We start from the raw sequence: 25,427 nt of genomic DNA on the forward strand, positions 1-25,427 counted from the left end.
AATTAGGCACTATCAACCCACTTTTCCGGGCAGAGAACTGGGGGTCAGGGAAGTTGAGTAATTTGCCCAGGGCCACACAACAGCAAGGGGGGAGCTGGTGATCAAACCCGGGTTTGTGGTGCCAAAGGCTCTGAACTTCACCACCAAATTAGCCCACCTTACTGAGGTGCTCACTCTGTCCCCAGACGGGGGACTCAGCCAACCGGGCACATGAGAATAATTTCCCATTCTCCTTTCTGGAATGTCACCAATTACTTCATTTGCTTAATCAACTCCAACCAGACCTGGATCGAGGAGCAGACGTGGGCAGAGTAAAGGACGGACAATATTGCCCCACACGTACCATCTCGCCACCCATATGCAATTGGTAGTCTAAGAAAACGATATCCTCACAGAGAGACTTGAAAAGTACTTAGAATCTAATGGCATAAAAAAAAAGAGCTCGAGAAGGATTTTTAGCTCGGCATTCATAATCATCCCATGCATACGGAATATCATTCACAAACATTAGGACGAAAAATGCAGGCCCTCAGATCCACTGCTGACCCAATAAGAAAGAGCTTTTTGACAGATGAAAATCACGACAAGGACGTAGCCTCACCCACGTGATTGGCTGTTTCAAGTGTTTTCTTCTAGTCTGGTAAAGAATGTAATTTAGAATCTGATGGAAAAATCCCCCTCCAGAGGCTGCTTGAAGCACCTCTCTGTCATGGCTGATTACCAGAGTCGTGTTTATTCTCAGAAAAACAAAAACACAAAAATACTGTTCTTAGAATCATCCTTTTCCCCCCCATTATGATTCAGTCATGGCTTAAATCCTCTCAACTGAGTGAGCAATTCTTCAATCAAAGGACGCTGCACACGAAAGCACACCGGAGGCGAGTGTGTGACGGCAGAGACAGTCGCCTGACTCTGTACCTGGCTGGTCCTTCTGGCAACAGACAGGCTCACCTCCACCCTCCAGACGGTTCCTTCTTAGACACAAATGCCTGGAGAGAGCGTCTGGGAATCAGTTTACACACACAAACTCATCAGTAAGAAATGCTTTCAGCAGGCAGGCCCTTTTAGAATGACCACTTCCTAAAAAATATGGCAAACACTGCAAAAAGGAGTTATTTTTATCTGAGGAGCCCCATGGCTTCATACCTTCCTTCTTCCTCTTTGAGGGTCTCTTTACCGACAGTAAATGTTCTCAGTTAGCCATGAGGTACGCTTTCTGCCTGGAAATCACCTCAGCGTGTGTGGGCATGTGCTAAATGGGGGTGACGATTCATCACGGGTACTAACCAAGGCTCTGGCATCATCAACCAAGAGGATAAGTCCTTTCATCAGTCAGATAACCTTCTCTTTATATCTCAATTGATAATAATATAACAACCCGCGCTTGTACCCATACCCTAAACTTTTGTTTGTTTCCACCAGAATTTGGAAATTCTCTCTCTCATACAGCCCACCTATCCCAATGGGAACTGTTATCATCTTTAAGTATGAATGGCTATTTATTATAGCAAAAGTCTAATGTTCTTGGGCTTAAATAATTCTAGAACATTTGGCTTTTCCTTACTCTCCAACACGAGAAAGTCAGCTCTGTGACTCACCTCCAAAGTCTCTCCTACTTCTTGTATTCTTCTTATTCCCTAAAACCCTGAGCAAGTTTTGACCCTCTAGAGATGTCCCAGCCTCCAGACATGCAAGAGGAGTATGATCTGGCCTGATAAGGGACCAACCCTCCTTTGTACATAGAAGGTAACGTTAGGAAAGGGAGGGAAATGCTAAGAGTCTGAGCCTGGGCTCAAATTGTGACTGAGCCACAAATATACCATAGGTAGATGCTGGGCACTCAGCTTTACTCCTGCTGTGAGTCCAACCACAGTGACTCAAAACTTTCCTGTTCCAAAAATTCCTTTACCACTTATTTTCCCCAGTGCCTCTTGGGTAAACTCCTTCCCTTTAAAGTTAAATCGATTTTCATCTAATCTGTTTGAAATTCAATGTTTATATTTTTTTCAACCTGATGGTTGGTTAGCATTTTGCTAAAATTTTATATCTACTAATGGGTATTCAAAATATACTTGTTATTTAATTTTTAAAGATGTTCTCTCATAAAAATGAAAGACAGTACGTGCAGGAAGCCCCACACCCTGACCATGCTCTGCTCATAATGTGTCTGCAGCTGCCTCTAAAGGAGGGTTGTTTTATTAAGCCCAAGACATGTACTGTCACAAAATTCATAAAATAATCTAGCTGTACAAGCACAGATTGTACAACAACATAACCATCTAGGCTGTATGGAATAGGTAGCAATAAGCTGATCGATTTGTCATGTGTTTTAAAAAACAAAGGATGAGAGCAAAGATGTCACCTCATATGCCAGTGAGTGAAAAGAGTCATACAGCATCATTACCTTTTGGCTACATTATCCTAAAAACTAACAGACAGTAAACCTGAGATTTTCCATCTTCCTTACCTACCTCACTGTTTCCTCAGAGGCATCATTCATGAAACCAGCTGGCTTCATATCAAGCCCTGGAGAAGTACTACTGATTAAAAAAAATGGATGGATATATGCCTTCCTTTATTATATTGCGAGGTATGAAAATGCTATTGTTTGATTTGAAAATTAAATGTCATCAGCATATGTTGTTGTATCGTATTGGCAGCTCACACCTGTTGAATGCCAGAGGACCAGGCATTCAATACTGATGTTCCAACCTGTCCCCCATAAAACATTTACACACACACACACACACACACACACACACACACACCCTGCTGCCATCATGGCACCATGTTTGTAAGAGTTTCTTCCCCAAGAAAACTGCATTCGTTCACAATTTACTTTCCCATTTTTACTCATCAAACAGACCTGGTTTTGATGAGCATATGAGCTGATCAGAATTCTGTAAGAAGCTGATAAAAATCCAGTTAAGGGCTTCCCTGGTGGCGCAGTGGTTGAAAGTCCACCTGCCGATGCAGGGGACTCGGGTTCGTGCCCCGGTCCGGGAAGACCCCACATGCCGCAGAGTGGCTGGGCCCGTGAGCCATGGCCGCTGAGCCTGCGCGTCTGGAGCCTGTGCTCCGCAATGGGAGAGGCCACAACAGTGAGAGGCCCGCGTACCACAAAAAAAAAAAAAAAAAAAAAAAAAAAAAAAATCCAGTCAAGAGCAAGGAATCTTGGGATTTTTAGTTAACCTGAAGCCTTCCTGTGAGTCAGTGGAAATTTAAGGCACCGATCTCACCCTTCAGCACACCTGACTACCACAGGGTCTTCCTTTATAGGACCTAAGGGTGTGGGGACTCAGCCTAGAACTTCTGCTCCAGGAGAGGGAGCCTCAGGAGACCTCCTCAGATGGTCCCAGGAATCCCCGAAGCCCCAGTACAGCAGCTGTGATGACCACGGAAACACAAAGCTGCTTCCACCAGATGCTAAGATGTAACCTAGTCTAATTAATCTGGCCACGCACCACGGTTGGGATTTTGTCAGTGGCAGTGTTGGGATGAAGTGGTCAGGGTGGCGTGGTTATTGTTGTTTTGCTCTGTTTTTTCCTCCCAAGATGTTCACTTTTGGAATGATTCTGGGGGCAGATTGGTGACCATTATCTCTGTCATTCCGTTCCCTGATTCTCTTCCTTTCCTCTGTCCTCCCAATCTCTCACAGACTCCCAATTGTCCTAAAGGGATCCACTCTTCCGTGGTTATCTTCCTCCTGCCTCTGCCATCGCACGACAAGTCCAAGGTCTTTGGTGGCTTCGTTACAAAGCAGGGATCCTGGCAGGGCTGAAGCTGAGATTCTGAGGCATCTGCCATGTGGAATTATACACTTGTCTCCACTGATTTGCATGGGAACTAGCATTCTCTAGGGCTCAGACATTTTTAGGCACATCTAGAGATCAAGGGAGTAGAGATTGGGGAACAGACTGTTGGGGCCCAGGGCAGGCCACCCAAAATATACTTCAATGGTGTATTGATTATTTTGAATTAAAGTTATTTAAGAAATAGTCGATGCAGGAGGGACACTTTGACTCTCCTGTGTTTCTCTAAAAGCAGGAAATAAGTCTCCCATGTGAAAGTGCTCTCCTGTATCTGAAGACAGAAGTTGTTGGTGGGAATGTAAGTTGGTGCAGCCACTATAGAAAACAGTTGGAATTTCCCCAAAAAGTAAAAGTAGAGTTGCCAGATGATCCAGCAATCCCACTCCTGGGCACATATCCAGACAAAACTATAATTTGAAAAGATACATGTACCCCTGTGTTCATAGCAGCACTATTTACAATAGCCAAGACATGGAAGCCCCCTAAATGCCCATCGGCAGATGAATGGATGAAGAAGATGTGGTCCAGCTCCGGGAGGTCACTCCAAGTGATGTCCTTTCAGCTTCATGGATGGGAATCAGGGGCGACGAAAACCTGCATTGAGCTTTGATAGCTCTCAGGCAAGAGCTGCTCTTAGTGAAAAGTTTTCCGTTTACAAATTCTACTCTGTCATCCAAGCAAGAAATCTCGGGGATGTCCTGGACGCTCCCCCTGCACACTGCCTTTATCAGGCCTTGCTTGTCTCTTGCCTGGAAGACTGAAATTGTGTCCTGGGTCCTAGGCACTCAAAGAGTGGCCAGAGAAGCGGGAACCACAGCACGACCTGGAAGCCTGTTAGACATGTAAGACCTCGGGCCTGGCCCCAGGCTTACCCAATCAGAGTCAGCCTTCTAACAATATCCCCAGTGATTCATCAGCCCCGTCCTAACTCACGGCCCTTCTGACCCTGGCTCTCCGACTCCTGTAGATCTTTCTAAAGTATGGCTATGACCAAATCTTCCCCGTACGGTTTTATTAGTATAATATCCTATACCCTGACGCCTCTCTGCTTAACTCTGTTGTCTCTAATCTTGGCTGAACATTAGATTCACCTGGGTTGCTTTAAAAACTATCAACGCCTTTGCCTCAGCCCCTAAAACTCTGATTTAATGGAAATGGGGCTTGGTATAATGTTCAAGGTCTCCCAAGTGGTTTTAATGACTAGCCAAGAGTTGAGGACCATTGACCCAAAGATGAAGCTTCAGTTCCTTACCATGGAGGTAAGTTTCTCTAGGATCCAGCCCTTTGCTGGCTTTCTCTCTCTCTCTCACCCTGTTGTGTCCGTCAGATGGTGAGCTCAGCCTAGCCAAAGGCATACAGGAGTGCTTTCCATCAGCATCTCTGCATCCTTTTCCCAGAAGCCCCGGATCTCCCACCCACACAGGCTTCTGCTAGCAAACATCTTACTCCCCTTTTAAGGCTAACCTTGTCCCCCACCCCCAGGGACCATTTCCACCTCCCTCCTTCTTCCCTCCGCTCCCACTCCTGCTCTGCTGGACTTGTTTACAAATCTGCATCTCCTCCCACAGGACTATATGACCCTACCCCGACCCAGGGCCAGGACCGAAATCTAATCCTAGAAAAATGATCTGCATGAGAACAATACATGTCTGTTTTGATCACCACTCAGGACTGGCTACATAATTTGCAGAAGCCAGTGCAGAATGAAAAGGAGGAGCCCCTTGGTCAGAAAAGAATTAAGAATTTCAAGATGGTACCGGTGGAGCATTAAAGCATAGGGCCCTTCTACCTAATAGGTAGTTAGTGCTTCAAAATGTTTGTTGAATAAAGGAGTTTTCGCATCTCCTGCGCTTGGCATGGGGACGTTGTGGAAAGAGTGTGTATTCCCAGCATTCTGAAAACACAGAGGCTGCAGAGGAGGAAGGAAAGAGGGGAGGGTGGGAGAGGCATTTTTCAATTTTTTTTGTTGTTGTTGTTTGTTTTTTGCGGTACGCGGGCCTCTCACTGCCGTGGCCTCTCCCGTTGCGGAGCACAGGCTCCGGACGCGCAGGCTCAGCGGCCATGGCTCACGGGCCCAGCCGCTCCGCGGCATGTGATATCCTCCCAGACCGGGGCACGAACGCGTGTCCCCCGCATCGGCAGGCGGATTCTCAACCACTGCGCCAGGGAAGCCCCATTTTTCAATTTTTGATGAAGCAAGTGCCTCATTTAATCACAACCAGGCACTGCGAGCAACCACGCAGGGATTCCCTTTATGGCCCTATTGAGGAATCTACACAGTAACAGCTTTCTCCTCCCAGACTGGCAGGCAGGACAAGAAGAAACGGGTCTCTCCATCCAATCAAATATTTTCTACTTTTCATTGGGCAGCAACATAGTCCAGAGAGCTTTAGCAAAGGCACCTGATCCTGGAAATAAAAACACATATTTTTAATTTTGCACATCACTTTATTGTTTTTTCCATTTGCTAAAACACAATGTGCTTGTTTTTCTAATATTTCTCATGTTCCTCACAGGCAGAGAGGTCACTGCTAACCACACCTTTTACACAAAGATAACTGTTACAGTTTTGGTCTACTTCATATGTTTAAAAGCAAATCTAAGGCATTATGAAATGTTATCCCTCCATGCATCTCTTAAAAGCTTGGACATTGCATCCATCCCATAATGCTGCTAGAAGTCCAGAACCATCATTGTTAGCACCACAGCCTAACGAAACTATGACCATACTGTCATTATCACACCTAGCACAATTATCAACCATTCCTTCCTCCCTCTCATCTGTTTCTCTCTTTTATTTATCTATCTCTTTCTTTCTTTCTTTTTGGCTGCGCTGGGTCTTAGTTGCGGCGAGCGGGGGCTACTCTTTGTTGCGGTGCACGGGCTTCTCATTGCGGTGGCTTCTCTTGTTGTGGAGCATGGGCTCTAGGTGCGCGGGCTTCAGTAGTTGTGGCATGGGGGCTCAGTAGTTGTGGCTTGCGGTCTCTAGAGCGCAGGCTCAGTAGTCGTGGCGCACAGGCTTAGTTGCTCCGCGGCATGTGGGATCTTCCCGGACCAGGGCTTGAACCAGTGTTGCCTGAATTGCCAGGCAGATTCTTAACCACTGTGCCACCAGGGAAGTCCACATCTGTTTCTCTCTTGAACAAATTCTCCAGATTCCATCTTTATTAATCTCACCGCCTCACCCCCCCAAATCCTTGTGTCCTTCTCTGTCCACTCAGAACAGACCATCTGGAAAAGTACTGCCTAGGAACACCCAGCTTCAAAAGAAGAGTGAGTCATGTCGAAAGTACATGGTCATGTCCATTCCTACATTACACACTTTGTAGAAAAGTCTTAACATTATGATTTCTGGGAGATTAGGGCACCTGGTTTTGTGCTTAAAAAGGAAAAACAGTAGGTCACTTAACTCTCTTCTTTCTCTATTTTTATTTTTATTTATTTACTTATTTATTTGACCGCCTGGGGTCTTAGTTTTGGCATGTGGGTCTTCATTGCTGCGTGCCTGATCTTTTAGTTGCAGCATGCGGGGTCTTTAACTGTAGCATGCGAACTCGTAACTGCGGCATGTGGGATCTAGTTCCCTGATCAGGGATCGAATTCCGGCCCCCTGCATTGGGAGCATGGAATCTTAGCCAGTGGACCAGCGAGGAAGTCCCCATTCTCTATTTTTAAATAGAATTTTCTGTAGTAATTTCCTGTCCTATCTCGCCCTACCCACCTTTCTCCTTTCCCTGTGGCTCAGCCACCCCCTCATCTGCTGAAGACTGATAATGTGGCCCTCAAAATCCCAAGATCAGCTCACAAACACGTCTCCAGAAAACTTAGATTTGACGTCCAGTCACTTGGATCACGGGTTTTGTTAATCATTCCATTCTCAGTCTTAAATGCATCCTATTAATTATTCCATTAGCAGCAAGGGATCCTTCTCTGCCTCTTTCCCCTCAGGGCAAATTTGCTCCACTGAAGTTGGGTTTTCCACAGAGACCCATTTAAGGGAAAAAGGCATTAACATCTAAATGGATTTTAAAATATAAAATAATACTTATTTACTAACACCGAGTTAATCTTTGACGGGAATGCTCTGTGCATGATTGAAAAAGACCATGGCCACCGAAAGTCCAGAAGTGTTGTGACAATCACAGGCAAATTCTAGAATATAGATACACTACAGAAGCAAACACACAGTATGTAGGGCCCTATATACTAAAATTCTAAATAACAATGTTAACATTTATCGAGCAATTTATCATGCTCCCATTTGTCCTTGAAACAACACTACGAGGTGGGTCTGATTATGCCTGTTTTACAATATAAGTGGCTCGCCCGAAATGCACAGCCCGTTGGTGGCACATCCGAGCCAAGGTCTTCCTTTTTGCCAACCAGATACCCACGGCTCTGTGGGATTCACGTGCATCAGGCTTCTCACTCTGGCAATGATGCCTCCTTGCCTCTTCTTCCTTCCCTTCTCAAAACTGCATTGTTTCCTCTGCCTCTGAAGATCCTTCTGTAAACCTGAGACCCATGGCCTGCAACTGTGTATGTCTATTTGCACTTGTTTATTTTTTCTAGGAAAAAAGGACTGAGTTGAACAGGAAACTGAAACGTAAAAGTTAAAGGGGCACTCTGTTAAAACTCTACACTTGGGACTTCCCTGGTGGTCCAGCGGTTACGAATCTGTCTTCCATTGCACGGGACACGGGTTCGATCCCTGGTTGGGGAGCTAAGATCCCATATGCCACGGAGCAACTAAGCCGGCGCGCTGCAACTACTGACCCCATGCCCTCTGGAGCCCGCGTACCTCAACTAAGACCCAATGCAGTCAAATAAATAAATAAATGTTAAACAAAAAAAACCCTACACTTATTTTATTTTATTTTATTTATTTATTTTTTTTTTTTGCGGTACGCGGGCCTCTCACTGCTATGGTCTCTCCCGTTGCGGAGCACAGGCTCCGGACGCGCAGGCTCAGCGGTCATGGCTCACGGGCCCAGCCGCTCCGCGGCGTGTGGGATCTTCCCGGACCGGGGCACGAACCCACGTCCCCTGCATCGGCAGGCGGACTCTCAACCACTGCGCCACCAGGGAAGCCCCCCTACACTTATTTTAAACCCCTGGTTGTGCAATTGGCCCCTGCAATCTCTGCTGCACATGCGCACACACACACATCCCTACAGAATCCCCACATCCTTAGTTTAATTGACACGTGACAAATATTCCTCTAACCCAAGGGGTGTTTTAAAAACCAAGCTTGGCACAGCTCATATAACAACTAAAAATATATCCAAGAGAGACCATTCTTCCTGGAAATGATTGCCTTTAGAAATGAAAATTCAGATCAGGTGTTCAGGTGAAAATTTTATTATGACTTCAGTCTGTTCCGGGGACAACAGTAATGGAACGAGATACACAAATCCCTGGCTACAGATTCATTATTGGTTCAACAAACACTAATTAAGACATCTTTGCTGTCACAGCCTGTGGGATTTTTGCCATTAAAGTATTCCATCAACAAGATTTGTAACCCAAAGAGAAAATAACTGCCCACCTGAGAAGCTGGAGCAGTCAGAAAGAGAAGGATGAGATTAAATCATCGGAACACATGCCAGTGAAATAGAATTATTTAAGGTGATACCTGGATATCTGAAGAAAAAAAAAAATGAACCTCATCCCCCTGCATAATCCTGCAGCCTAAAAATATAGTCTGCAAACTGAAAATTTTAGTAGCTGAATTCACTCTTCATATCTGAATTAGTAGCCTGGAAAATCAAGAACATCTCGAAGAATGGAGAGAAGAAAATTATGGGGAAAAGTTAAGAGACTCAGAAAATAGATCAAGGAATCAATGTGTGAAAAATTAATGTTTCCAGAGGCCAGGTATTGGATATTAAGGCATGATAATAGTATTGCAGTTTTATTATGGGTGAGATTCATATTGGTGTTCTTATGAAGAAAATGACAAAATACCAGGGACTGGCCTTAAAATTCTTAAAAAAACAAAAACAAGCAGAATAGGGGAGGGTGGGATTAGATGAAATAAGAATAATAAAATGTTGATGATTGTCAAAACTGAATAATGTCCATGGAAGTTCATTATAGTGTTTTACAAGAAGTTGAGCGGAAAATAAAGTGGCAGAGAAGGGTGGAAAATTGAGGGTGGCAGCAACATGGTGGACCAGATGCCCTGAAGCTCCCACTTCCATTGAACTCATTTCTTAATAGATTACAACAAACAAAAGTTATAATGATAATACATATAGGACGTTCTAGAAAATAAGGGAAATGTTCAAGAACCAGAAAGAAAAGAAAAAGAAAAGCAGAGATCTCAAGCTTGAGTTGGAAGCAGAGCAATACATTGGTAGGTGGAAGGAGGATTAATAAGAGCGGGTGCCCTGAAGACACCTCCTTATATCCTAAATTAGCTTTGCCATTGGCTTAGTAAGTCTTGAGTGCTCTGAAAATTGGAGAGGCTGATGCCTGAAAGAGAGAAATTCCCTTTACACTTCCAGACATATCTGGATAAACAGCTGAAGGAACTGAGTTATGGGGAAGTTTGGTTTCATCTCTACCTTTCAACCCAAGGCAGGCATCTTCTTGTGTTTCAGAGAACGAAGACACGAATTGGGTGTGCCAGTCTGTCTATTGTCTTTTATAAAGGAGATTGGACTAGACTTTCATCTAGTGGTGAAATGGCTTTTAACACTTCAATGCTGCAATGGCAAGATAATCATAAATTACTTCACTGTGCATTGAAGAGTATGTTTACTTGCTCCGCTTGTATGTATTCAGCACTTTGTGCAGGACATGAGCTGATAGATTCCATTTGGTTTGTTTTCCAAAAATCTACAATATCAGCCAAAAACAATGGAAAGGAATATCATCTGGTCAGATTCCAGCTGCCCTGCACCTCTGGCTCATACTAAAAGATGGAAGTGGGTAAGAATGTTCTGGCACTGCTCACTGCCCTCCAGTAATCATCCCAGTGGACCTCAGATCTCCACTACCTGCTCCCTAATCACCGAGGCTCATGTCTCCAAACCATATGAGCCTGGAGTATTTTTTAGCAAAGAAAGGATTGGAACAATAGTTTTCACGATTTAAGAGTGAGGGTAAGTCCAAGCATAGCAGGTGGTGAGACTTCCTGAAGCCTTCATGCTCTTGCTGAGAAAGCAACCTCCTAACCAACCTACGTGTAGTTGAAGATCCTACAGGACTAGGGTATTCAGAAGATGTATCTGGACAGGAAACCATTGGAACATTTTAAAGGGATCAGGGTTGGACATGATATTTCCTCTTACCAGGTCCCAGGGCTTTCCTATTATGGCTCAGGAAGAAAGCCAACATAATGACTTGAGGCTTCTTAAGCCTAATGATCACCAGTAACCACTTATGATAAAAAGCATTTTTATATCATTCACTTCATTGGACCCCCACATCCCATGGAGGTCATTAGTGCTATTTGCCAAATATTGCTGGCTCCACCCCTTTCCAGGTGCATGATGGAATTGCACTTCCTGGCTCCCTTGTAATTAGGTGGGACCATGTGGATAGTTCTGGCCAGTGAGTCGTAAGCGAAAGGGATGGGTGTCCATTTTACTTTACATGATTTAATCACAACACAACCAGGAAAATTTCAGGTAGGAGCCACTCCATCAGCCTGGGTCGTTGAGTAACTATGGTGAGTGGAGCCCCCCAGTCAACCTGTAATGGACACAAAGCAAGAACAAGAAACGTACCTTTGTGGTTCTGAACTGCTGAAACTTTGGGGTTGCTTGTGACCACGTTACAATTGGCCCGTTACAATTTATACCATCCCTGGGTGGAAGAGACCATCATTTAATCACATCACAGTTTCATTCATTTCTTTATTCAACAAACGTTTGCTGAGCCCCAGCTTTGTACTAGGAATGGTACTAGCTCTGGGGATACAGGAGTTCAGAAGGCAGACATGATCCTTTGTCCCAGGTTTGTGGCTACAGATATAAAAATATCTGTGGGGGGGGGCTTTATTCACTTAAATAACTTGGCTTGTCGGTTAGTCTCTCTGAGGTCAGTTCCCTCATCTGTAAAATACACAAAATAGCTGTCTTACAGGATTTTGGTAAAGATTAGCAGCAATGCTTGGCATATGAGAGGGGGAAACTAAACAACAGCTATAAATATTTTTTTCACATTTCATAGCAAATTGTTTTTGGCAAAGAATGAAAAGGTAGTGGAAATTAAGAATTTAAATTCTCTGATCATCGATTGCCATTTTCACATTATTCTTTACTCTAGGATGTCTTGGTGCTGATGTTTCCTTTTTTAATTTAGCGGTCGGTACCAGTTGGTCTTCCAGCCCCTCTCTAACGAGGTCCAAGATCTGTAACAAGTCGTCTGGGTTTTCCTGGGAGACGAAGCATCTTGGAGAGGCCCCTGTGTTTCCCTAGGCTGAACTTACTAAGGACAAGTACCATCTTCCCAGAAACTCTCAGGAATGTCCCTTTGGAAGGGGAATGCTGATGTGTTGGTCTCTTTTCTGCATATGGATTAGCTCAAAGGTGGGAGAGGCAGGGAGAGAAAAAATATGCCCAGAGAATAGTGTGGACAGAGGGACTTAAGATGTCGGAATATATGCGTGTGGCCCACACGATCATGTTCAGAAGCATGAATGTGTCTCCATGACTGGGTGTCCATGACTCAGGCCAGGCCTGAGCCCCAAAGGATTTGTATCATCTAGAAGTTCTCCCCAGCTTTTTCAGCATCAAACAGGAAGTGAGAAGAGAAGAGGCCGGCACATGGAGGAAGTTTCCTTGAGATAACCATCACCACCATCTCAAAATAGTCCTTCAACCCTACGGCAAGAGTGATGACATCTGGCCCGTCTAGAAGACATGCAAAGTAGCTAAGACTCTACTGGATCTTTAGGAGGCCAGCAGTGATGGAAAAACAAATGTTTGGCACTCACACCTTGGGGAGCTCATCAAAGCTGGGGAGCTGTTGACTAACAAGCCTAAGGAATAGGCAGGTCTGAGGGTGTGAAGACAATGCCTTCACTTTGGGGACAGGTTGAATTTGGGATGTCTAGGGAGGTGTTGAGTTGGCAGTCAGAAATATGAGTCTCAAATAAGATGAGATGCTGGGATTGAAGCTAAATATTTGGAAGCCATCCTTATATGAATAGAAATTGAATCCTTGAGAATGACTGAAAATAATCTAGATTTTAGACAATAAGGAGGAGAAATAAGAGGTGAGTGTGAAAACCATTGAGATCACTCAGAACATCATGCCATCTTCTTGATGCTGCTAGAGTAGTAATGAAAAACATAAAGGGGACCGACCATGGGGGTTGGCACCTGTATTCTGTTTTAGCTATTAAGGGCCCAAATATGCCGGTTCTACCTAGGCAGTATAAAGAAAAATTAAAAGCACTAGGTTTTAGAATCAGGAAGACAAGGATTTGAATCACAATTCCAAAATGTACTACGTGTATTCTCAGTTTCTTCATCTATAAAATATGATGATGATAGTATCTACAACAAATGACTACTTATTAATTCGAGAATTAAATTAGATAGTCCATATATATATACAGTACAATGCCATATAAGTAATGTGTTCAAAAGATGATATATATCTGGACAAAACTATAATTCAAAAAGATAGGGGTTTCCCTGGTGGCGCAGTGGTTGACAGTCCGCCTGCCGATGCAGGGGACATGGGTTCGTGCCCTGGTCCGGGAAGATCCCACATGCCGCGGAGCGGCTGGTCCCGTGAGCCATGGCCGCTGAGCCTGCGCGTCCAGAGCCTGTACTCCGCAACGGGAGAGGCCACAACAGTGAGGGCCCGCGTACCGCAAAAAAAAAAAAAAAGATACATGCCCCCTTATGTTCATTGCAGCATTATTTACAAGAGCCAAGACATGGAAACACCTAAATGTCCATTGACAGGTGAATGGGTAAAGAAAATGTGGTACATATACGCAATGGGATACTACTCAGCCACAAAAAAGAACAAAATAATGCCATTTGCAGCAACATGGAGGCAACTAGAGATGATCACACTAAGAGAAGTAAGTCAGAGAAAGAAGGACAAATACCATGTGATATCACTCATATGTGGAATCTAAAATATGATGCAGATGAACCTATCTATGAAACAGAAACAGAATCACAGACATAGAGAACAGACTGGTTGCCGAGGGGGAGGGGGTTGGGGGAGGGATGGAGTGGGAGTTTGGGCTTAGCAGATGTAAGCTTTTATATATAGAATGGAGAAACAGCAAGGCCCTACTCTATAGCACAGAGAACTATAGTCAATATCCTGTGATAAACCATAATGGAAAAGAATATAAGAAACGTATATATATATGTATAGCTGAGTCACTTTGCTGTACAGCAGAAATTGACATGACATTGTAAATCAACTGTACTTCAATTTTAAAAAACTAATAAAAACAAAATTCTTTTAAAAGATGATATATAAAAACGTGATGATGATGATTAAAGAGAAAGACACCTATGTATCTGACAAAAATCCAGGCTCCCTCTTCCGTTGTGTTGCTAGACAGTAGATGCCCAGTCAGGGACTATATAGTTCCTGGGCTCCCTTGCAGTTAGGTGACCATTGACAGAGTTCTGGCCAGTAGAATGTGAGCAGAACTGATTCTCACCACTCCCAGGTCTGGCCACTGAAAGCCTGCCATGCAGTGACCCCGTGTTTTTTCCCCCCTCCAACTGATAAAGTGTCCATCTTGGAAGCCATGTATTGGAGACAGCAGAGCCGGTGAAGCCTGGGTCCCAGAATTATGATGTGGAGGAGGGTCACCCTGCTGAACTGCTCAAGCACCCACTTGTTATGTGAGCAAGAAATAAATTTTGAGTGGTCTAGAGTCATTCTATACCTGGAGGTCTATGTTACAGCAGTTACAAACAGCAAATAACAAATAAGGGAGCGCTTCGCCTACCCTCCTGGATTTTATGTTTCGGTGACATGGTTCTTGAGAGTCAAGCTTCTATCTGAGAGGCGCTGACTGACAGATAATGGTAGGATTCTAGTGCCTTCATGTCCCACTTTTGTACTTTTTAGGGCTTTAAATACTCAGACATGTATGCTCTAATCTTTTGGAGGGAGAGAAGTTGATAGTGTTAGGGTTAGATAGCATAGGCTTTTAATAATGTACCATAGGAAAGCAAAGTGGGTTCTGAAATAGGGCATGGCCATTGGAGTCTGCAGAAATGCAGTCAGTAAGGAATTTCTCTCTCTCTTTTTTTTTTAACATCTTTATTGGAGTATAATTGCTTTACAATGGTGTGTTAGTTTCTGCTTCATAACAAAGTGAATCAGTTATACATATACATATGTTCCCATATCTCTTCCCTCTTGCGTCTCCCTTCCTCCCACCCTCCCTATGCCACCCCTCTAGGTGGTCACAAAGCACCCAGCTGATCTCCCTGTGCTATGCGGCTGCTTCCCATTAGCTATCTACCTTACGTTTGGTAGTGTATATATGTCCATGCCACTCTCTCACTTCGTCCCAGCTTATCCTTCCCCCTCCCCGTGTCCTCAAGTCCATTCTCTAGTAGGTCTGAGTCTTTATTGCCATCCTGCCCCTAGGTTCTTCATGACCTTTTTTTTTTCCTTAGATTCCATATATATGTGTTAGCATAAGGTATTTGTTTTTCTCTTTCTGAGGAATTTCTGGTGGGAACGTGCCAGCGAGACTTTTAAAAAGATAGGTGTCGAATATTCATTAACTTATTTGCATTGCTGCAAGGTAAACCTCCTTCTCTCTGAAAGTTAAACAAGTCTGATACGTACACACACACACACACACACACACACACACACACACACACACTACACCTCTATACTATTAGCTTTAAAAGTAACACAATTTTCTGTAAAGTTATGGCTGAGAAGCTTTGGGAAGACTAAAATGTAACCTTGGCAACTTAAATACAGTCTCAGAGAGGCACTTAATGAAATCTAAGTCTAGATAAAAAGAGAAAAAGCTAATGAACTGCACTGTGCTCCAGAGGCAGGGTAATGATAAACATGAAACCTGACTGGGGCGGGGTGGGGTGGAGGGAGTGTTAAAAAAAAAAGGGGGGGGGTCAGAATTTGTCAGTGTTCATTGGTGTCCAGGAAGAAAGTCATTGGACCTGGTAGACAAGACCGTTCCATTCAAAAGAGAGGGATATCTTATTAGAGCACTCCATGGTAAAAATATCCCTTATATCATTTATTAATTTCAGCAGTTTTTGTAATCCAAGAAATTGTAAGCAACAGATGTACCCATCAAAGTGTGGTATGTCCATACAGTGGAAAAAGCAGACATCTTGGAAAGATGTACAAAATATAATGATAGGTGAGAAAGCAAGGCATTGGAACAGTGGGTCTAGAGTATTATAGAGGTACATATAAAATGGAAGTGGAAGAAATACACACGTGTTTCTACATAATCAGAATGTCTCTGGAAGCACAAGATTGGTAGCTGTGGGGAGGCACTGGGGAACTGAGGACATAGTGGGGAACATGAATCTCTTTTCAATGCATGCCCTTTATTTGAATTTTTTAACTTGTGTCTGTTGATTATTATCCAAGAATAATAATAAATAGTAAATAAAATACAGAACAACAGAGAATCTGTAAAACTCCTTCTTTTTAACTTTAGCAAGTCTGCTACACAGGACAACAACGAAGGGGTAAATAAAATCGGATGTACATTTTAAATTCTCCTTGGGATAGGCAGAGTGGGAGGGAGGGAGACACAAGGGGAAGAGATATGGGGATATACGTATATGTATAGCTGATTCACTTTGTTATAAACAGAAACTAGCACACCGTTGTAAAGCAATTATACTCCAATAAAGATGTTAAATAAATAAATAAAATAAAAATTATAAAATGGGAATAAAAATAAACAAATTCTCCTCCTTTTCTTCTGCTTTCAGCTGTACCAAGACCCTTTCTAAAATTTTAATTGGCTTCTCATGTACATAGATCGACAGGGAGAAAATGAGCCGCCCCAAGAAGTGACTTCTGGTCCACTGGTGGTTATATTTCTGGTTCTAAATTGATCGTCTCTTCTTGGAAGTTTGATTACAACTGTGTTCCTCGGCGCCTAATCAGAATGTCTAGATCTGAAACAGCAACCAGAAGACCAGCTCCTGGGAGGGGTTGTGCCCTGCAGGCTCTGTTGTGCAGCCCCACCGTGGCAGGACGTCGCGGCTATTCCATCTGGAACATTCCATCCACCGCGGGGGTGGCCAACGCCCGGAGCAGAGGAAGAGCCGGCTGCCCAAGAGGTCACGAGCCCACGTCAGCCGCGCTCCCTCCCCTCTACCTCGTCCCACTCGCCCGCCCTCATCCAGCCCGTCCTCTCCCCCAGCCCAGGCCATTTCTGGGCAGAAAGGAAAGAATGCAAATTTTTCACACTACACCTCATCTGAGCCCTAAAATAAGAGGAAAGGATCTGTCGTGAGCCAAAACAAACAAACAGAACAACAAAAAAAGCCAGCCCGGGCTATTTAGCGACTGTGTCATTAAAAAGGATTTCATCAGCTCTCGGCTCCACAGTGATTTGCAAGAGGCAGTCAGCCTTCCCAGGTGGTGGGAACTCGTTTTAAATCAATGATAGCGAGTAGGTTTGTTCCGACCTGTGACTATGAGTCACCGTACTTGAAGCTGACAAACTCCCTAAGAAACAGGTGACCTTGGCCATGGGGCTTTTTCTTTCTGGGAAAGCCAAGTGCATTTCCTGCGAGTGGTACCGAGGCCCCAAAGTCTCAAATCAAATCAACCGGAGATATGTGGGCTGGTCAACTGCGAAAACCTGTCCCTATGTCACCGGGTCCCTCGCTCCTCAAAAAAGGCTGTGATTCAGCGTGCTTGGAACCCTGGTAGGAGGAACAGCGTTTAAATCTGACTAAAACAGAGATTCGGTGGGAGAGGAGGATAAATTACTTTTGGCGGTGGGGAGGCGAGGGGAGTCAGAATCTTGTGATGCGTGCTGTCATTAATAATACTGTAAGTTAGTAATGGGCTGATAGCTAAGCGTCTGCTTTTTACTTCAAGTCCCTTGTCTCTGAGACTGAGCGCCTTTCCCAGGAGGGAAAGGAGGAAACTGTTCGAAGGCACACAGGTACCTGCGCTGCATTGGGCTAGGGGCCAATCTGCAGCAACATGGATGCAACAAAGGACTTCTTTCGGGGAAGGAAAAGGGGAAGGCTTTGTGAACCTCCACGGAGGTGGGAGTGACGGGAACCGTGCACTCTCCGGGCTGCAAGGTCACCCCTTGCTGGACACACGCCTCCCACACACTGTGAGCTGCACAGAGCACAGCTGGGGAGGTGCCCGCCCCGGGGGTGGCGGGCTGCTCAGGGGCGGTGTCAGCCGGTACCTCCTCCTCTGCTTCCCTTCTCCCCATTTCCTCTGCATTTTTGCTTCATCCTTGAAAGTACCCATTCCATCGTGTAATAGTAAATTGCTTTTTTGAAAGGGAAGAAGAAACAGGTGTTTGGGGATCAGAAATAAATAAAAGCGGCTGTTTCTCTTTGAGCTGGAAGAGGGAGGAGTGAGAAAATCGTAGAGATTAGAATCTGACTCACAAGCCAGAAGTCTTAGTCCCAAAGAAAAAGGCACAGGGTAGGGAGGGAGGTCAAGCAGAGTGATCCCAAACTCACTTTATTTCCGGTCTTTGTTTTTATTTTGGCCCAAACTTGGGGCAGTAAACATCCGTGTGTGTGTGTGTGTGTGTGTGTGTGTGTGTGTGTGTGTGTGTGTGTGTGCTTAGATAAACAAGAAAAATCTCTGGGGGCTTCCGTGGGGGCGCAGTGGTTAACAATCTGCCTGCCAATGCAGGGGACACGGGTTCGACCCCTGGTCCGGGAAGATGTCACATGCCGCACAGCAACTAAGCCCGCGTGCCACGACTACTGAGCCTGCGCTCTAGAGCCCACGAGCCACAACTACTGAGCTCTTGCACCGCAATTACTGAGCCCGCACGCCTGGAGCCCGTGCTCCACAGCAAGAGAAGCCACCACAATGAGAAGCCCGGGCACCTCAACATAGAGTAGCCCCCGCTCGCCACAACTAGAGAAAGCCCGCGTACAGCAATGAAGACCCGATGCAGCCAAAAATAAATAATAAATAAAATAAATAATTTTTTTTTAAAAAAGAAAAATCTCAGGAAAAATGCACAAGAAACTGATAACTGTTTGCTTCCAGGAGGGAACTTCTTGTACCTTCTGAATGTTGAACGAGGTGGTTATATTACCTATTCAGGCTGTACAGAAAGCAAACAGAAGGCTTCTCAACTAATGGCAATAAGAAGCGGTGTCCCTGTCTGAGAAGTGATGGGTGTAATGTTTTAGGTAACCTAACGTGTCAGCAAGTGAAACAGTTATAGATGCAAGTCACAATGGGAGGTCTCCACAATCAGCTACACACACACACACACACACACACACACACACACTTCACTTCAAATACATGGCAGGGTAAAGAGGTTTTAGTTTGGAGACTCAAGAATATGTAAATCTTCCATAATATTTCTAGTTTAATAATTGTAAAAGCATTACATACAAATGTAGAAAATATTAAAAAGTATTTAAGGCAATAAAATTACATTTAATCCTGCAATCAGAATTAACCATTTCAAGCACTCATCCTGCCTAAGGGGGTAGAGTCGAGATCACAAGACCACTTTTTGGTCACGTCTGACTAAACCTAATATATAATTGGCCCAGAAAGAGATCATCCCTTAAAATATATCTGGTTCCTGCAGGATGGAAGATCCTCTAGGGTCTCTTCCGAAAATATACTGGCTTTTCCTAATCTGGATAGACTAAGGTTGAGCTTTTCCAGAAAAGAAGAAATGGGCCACCATCAACCATAGGTTCCAACCTTGAACAAGGACATCTGCACCCCTTCACCACCACTTTAATATCCACCCAACACACCCTCCAAAGAAATAAAAATGCAGCTTGTTTTACTGCAGTATATTCCTTAAGTTAAACTCCCTTTGCAGGGCTAAAGGCAAGTAAAGTATATTCAGAGATGCCACAAACAGAAGCGATAGAAAGTATATTGTTTAGTATTGTTTAGAGGTAAAGACCCTCAATATGTCACACAAAGTATTTATATTATGTGCACATCAGACTCACTTTCCTGTTTATCTCTATGTGGTAGACTACACCAGTTAAAAGTAGGGCTTTGGAGTCAACCAGACTGGAATCCAATCACTGGTGCTGTTGATAGTTTAACTGGGACTTTGAACTAAGTGTTTAATCTTTTAAGTCTCTATTTTCTTATCCATGAAATAAGGGTAACAATATCTTCCTCATGGAGTTTTGTGAAGTTTAAATGAGAGGATACAGAAAAAATTAACCTGAAGCATGTTACATGACACACACTGAATCAACATTATCTGTTATCATTGTGCACACACTGTGGAAACAAGAGTGCCTGTCCCGTGGGTGAGTAAACATTGCTCAAAGTTTCCAAGGACCCAAACTCTTACAGTCTATCTTTCTGGGTTCTAGAGCCCTTGACTTTTCAGGAGCCAGAAAAGTAACGACTGATTACTTGGTGTCCATCCAATTCCACCCCCGACCCCATCCCACCCCCAATGAATGAGCGAACAGTACATTGTCATAAAGAACTGGATTTTATCATTTAGGGTTTAACCCAGATCACAGGTGAGCTGTCCTTAAGAGAACTCTGAACAATAAAAAGTTGGCTTAACATTTTTTTCTAAAAGCCAAAATAGTCTGGAAAGTTTTGCAAAGAGAGGGTAAACGTTTTAAAAACTTCCATTTGTCCGGGTAAAAAATTTACCAAGTCCACGAACGTCAGCTGCCAGACCAGCTTCTGCAGACAAGAAGATAGAATCCCAGCTGCAAAAGGTTTCAGCAAGTGACTTGAGAGTTCCCAACCACTGTTTCCAGATCATTGTGCTGAAGGTCTCAGGGTCACACAATTTGGAATTTGTTACAGTGATGAACAAAGCGCATTTCCTATATCCCACAGCAGTGAGAAATGTCAGCACATAAGGCACTTCTGTTCAAAACGAACACTTTCCCACCAATACAAGGATAGAGCCATGCAGATTGGCTTAATTCCAGCTCACTTGATATGGTCTGTAAATTCCTCCACTATGTTCCTGAAAGGAGTCTATGAGAATACATGCAGTACCCCACCCCACCCCTGGCTTTTTCCCTTTTCCCCTCACTCCAGCCCTACCATTCCCACCCCACCTCTACTGAATAACATTAACTTAAAAAATAAATAAATAAGGTGCCTCACATTTGTGTGATAAATTTTCCTAAAAGTAGGCTGTATATATTATCTATACTAATACATATATATATTATTTTTCAGATTCTTTTCCATTATAGGTTATTACAAGATATTGAATATATTTCCCTGTGCTATACAATAGGACCTTGTTGTTTATCTATTTGATATATAGTAGTTTGTATCTGCTAATCCCAGGCTCCTAATTTATGTCTTGCCCCACCTCTTCCCCTTCGGTCACCATAAGTTTGTTTTCTATGTCTGTGAGTCTTTCTGTTTTGTAAATAAGTCCATTTATATCATTTTTAAGATTCCACCTATAAGTGATAGCATATGATATTTGTCTTTCTCTGTCTGACTTACTTCACTTAGTGTGATAATCTCTAGATCCATCCATGTTGCTACAAATGGTACGATTTCATTCTATTTTATGACTGAGTAGTATTCCATTATATATATGTACCACATCTTCTTTATCCATTCATCTGTTGATGGTCTTGTCCAATACTTTTACTGCAAAACAGTACCTGACCAAGTCTTCTTGGCATATATACTTCTTAAGACAAGAGAATGACTGATAAATGTAGCATAGATTAAGGCTATCCAACTGCTTTTGCTCTGCTTTTGACTTCACCTTGTGGTTTTTTAAAATTTCCTAAGCTAATTTTCCTATTAGAAGAAAAAAAAAAAAGAAGCACTTAGTCACCAGTGCATATGAACTCAATTGTTATTTGTATCCATGTATCAATCAGGATAAATTAGGTTATGCTGCAATAACAAAAACTCTCCAATCTAAGTTTTGTTTATTGCTATCACTTACATGCCCATCATGGGTTCACAGCTATTCTGCTCATTGTATGATTCAAGGATCTAGAAAGATGAAATTCCCATGACCTGAGTGTTGCCAGTCTCTGCCAGAAGGAAAAAGAGAGAGAGCTGTAGAGGGTCTTGAACCAGCAGTTAAATGCTCCAGCTAAAGTGAAAATTGGTCTGGTTTTCCAGTGACTATCCTGGTTTAACACTGTAAGTTCCATGTCCTGGGAAACCCCTCAGTCTCCAGGAACTGGGGTGGTTGGTCACAATCCTGTCCCACAAATGACATATCATTTCTATTCACAACTCAATGTCTAGAACCAGTCACATCTTCACCCAACCACAAGGTGGGCAGAAAGTAGAATCTGCGTATGTGACCAGAAGAGGAAAGAAGAAGAAATGTTTGCCAAGGAGGTTAGCATAATCCCTTTCCATAACTTGGTATTCTGATTTATAAGTCACTCTCTCATGATTGTTTTTTCTGTTTGCTTTTGATCAGAGAGGAACTTGGCTCTATAAGTAAATTCTGAATTTGCCTCACCGTACTGAATTCTTACCTCTGTGCTGAGTGATGCAGGAGCTGTAGAGATAACTAAGGTCTAAGCCCTGCCCTTAAAGAGTTTAAAATTAATAGGAGAAATAAAACACAAACATAATGACATAAGATGGAAACAGAAGTACATACATAAAAGGGGCTGAGCCATGAAGAGGAAGGAGGGACCACACACAATAAGGAAGACATTCAGAAGAGTAATCCAAGAGGAATTGTATTAACCTTGATAATATTCACCAGAGATGTAAACATCTAAAAAAAACCAAAACCATAACATCAAGCCCTCTAGGAAATCTTGTTCCATTAATCAAACCCTCCATCAAATCCCCCAGAATGTAAGACTTTAAAAACTGATCCCAAAGGCTGGGCTGGTTACTTAAATGTTATTATCCTGAGCTTCCTATTTTCCACACCCTTGGCAAACCAGAAAAAACTTTCATTTTTTCGATCAATAAATAGTTATAAATGCTGTGTTGTTCTGCTAGTGTTATTTTCCACATGACACTGGCAGAACGACAGGCTCTGTGTACGTTTAGGATATCTCTTCCACACTCTAGAATTCTTCAGTAACATCCCCTATGAGTGGAAGTTAGCAGCGCCATGTGGGGGTGTTTTGCCCTGTGATAACTACTCTTAATAAAAATGACTAAGCGCCTAGCGGGCAACTTGCAGCTAACAGGGGAGTTGCCATGCTTGTCATCACCTCTAACTCACCAGAGAGTCAGAAACAGATCAAAAAGAAACTGATCATTTCTGGCCTCCCCTTCTTCCAGCCAGATTTTGGTCAAGTGATCCTGGGAAATGGTATCTGAAGAGGGGTGAAGCTGACATGCCTTTCTGCACTTTTCTCCAGGATCTCAGGGGGATCTGTCACCCTGATGACTAATACTTGAAAACGTGACCATGGGAATCTGTTTCACAACTTGATTGAGAAAAGGCCAAAAAAACCATGGTATAGGGATTGTCACTTGTTTGAGGGCCTGGTGTCCCTCAGCAAAAAGGCAGCCAGCAGCACCCGTTCACCTTCTTGTTGGACAGTATCTTTTACTCTCAGTTGGTTATTACAGGAGTCTCCCCTAGTCAGGTCCCCTCCAGAAACACAACAGTGTCAATAAACAGAGCCTCTCAAAGGTCAACTATCTGCTAGGCTGTGCTCCAGATACAAGTCTGATTAATCAAAACCTTTGGAGGAAATCATTTGTCAACTGAAAAAAAATTCACAACCTAAAAATTGAGAATTATGTTTTATTCAGTGGACTTACTGAGGGCTTAAGCCCGGGAGAGGCTGTTATAAAGAGGTGAGGGATGAGCAAGTACATCAATTGTAAAACAAACAAACAAGCCAACAAACAAAAACAGGTGGTCAGAACATCAAAAGATTACTGCTAATTAAAGAAAACCAGACATCTCAAGTTAATGAATTTCGTGCTTTTCTGTGTATGGGAAGATGTAAGAATCTAGGTTTATTGAAATTATTCCTTTGATATTCACCTGAACTATCTAGGGCCAGTATCCTGTTTTTCTCTATCCTGAATTCCCTCAGGGCACACCATTGGGGGCAGCTGCAGAGGCTCAAGGCTTGGTGGCAGGCAACCTGTTTTTCTGTACCTTGAATCCCCCTCAGGGTGCACCATCAGGGGCCACTGCAGTGGCTGATGGTTTGATGGCCTCAGCGTCCTTTGTTTACTGAAATGGCAGGTGACAATCTTGGTCCACACATCCATTCACAAATACCCCTCAGCTCCCACTAGGTCAGACACATGCTAAGCCTGGGGCACCAAGGTAAGTGAGGTTTGGTCCCTGACATCAGGGATCCCTTCTGACTCACAGGGTAGACGGATAAAGGAAGTCACCAGAAGGCAGTAAGAGCTACAGTAGCTCCAGGCGCTTGGTCCCAGTGCAGTGCTGGAGGGAGGACAGCTTTTGAGCTGGTTCTTCAAGCGTAGGTAGAGTTACAACAGAGAAAGGGGGGCCTTCTTGGCAGAGCAAACAGCATGGAGGTGATGGCATGGCGTGTTTGAAGAACGGCAAGAAGTTTTGCGAGGTAGGAACATGTTGGGGGAAAGAGGAGTGGAGATTTGCTCCTTCCTTCAACAAAGACCTATTAAGAATTTTATACTTGGCTTTGGGCAACAGAGAACAAGACAAAGTTTAGGCTCTCAAGATTTCTCCTTCTCTTGGAGGAAGAGAGGAAACAAGCAAACAAATTAAAAATGTAAAAGAACTTCAGATAGAGATGAGGGCTAGCAAGAGAACAAAACAGAATGAAGTGGTGGAGGGGGAGAAGGACATGGTTTAGAGAGGTGGTCAGAGACAGCCCTGAAATGGGGAGGGGACATCTGGAACCGAATGTGAAGGAGGCAAGTCCAAGGAGAGAGTTTCCAGAGAGAGGGCATGAGCAAATGTGGAGATGGTGAGAGGGACGCACTTAGCTTCACCTGCTAAGATGATGGCTTAGAAATTCAAGTTTTTATTCCGAATTGATTTTGAAGTTCTATTCAGTCGGAGACCTTTTAACATACCTAAAACTTACGTAAATAATCCCTGACAGAGTTAAACATCAACATTTTATACCTATGTTCTTCTAAGATGTTTATATTAAGAATTTTCTAAAGAAAGTTGATTTGCACCACCACCTATCCAGTCCTCCAAGAAAGGAGGTCAGGGTTGATCATGTATAATCCAAAGAGGACTAAAAAAGAAAATAATAGCTTCGTATCGAGAGTGGAAGGAATCTTTAAAAGTGGTCTAGTCTAACCCTTCCCCTTCACCCCCATTTCACAGATTGGAAAAAACAAGGATCAAAGCGGGTCACAAACGAAATCAATGGCAGAGCTGGAGCCAGAGAGAAGCCAGGTCTCCGACTTCCAGGTTTAACGCTCTTGCCAGTTTGTTTGTTTGTTTTTCTAAAGAAAAACTCGGGCTTTTAGCCAATAGTCTACACAACTGGACTAAGAAAGGATATTTAC

Source organism: Stenella coeruleoalba (assembly GCF_951394435.1).
Source record: "Stenella coeruleoalba genome assembly, chromosome: 21".
Taxonomy (NCBI): Eukaryota; Metazoa; Chordata; class Mammalia; order Artiodactyla; family Delphinidae; genus Stenella; species Stenella coeruleoalba.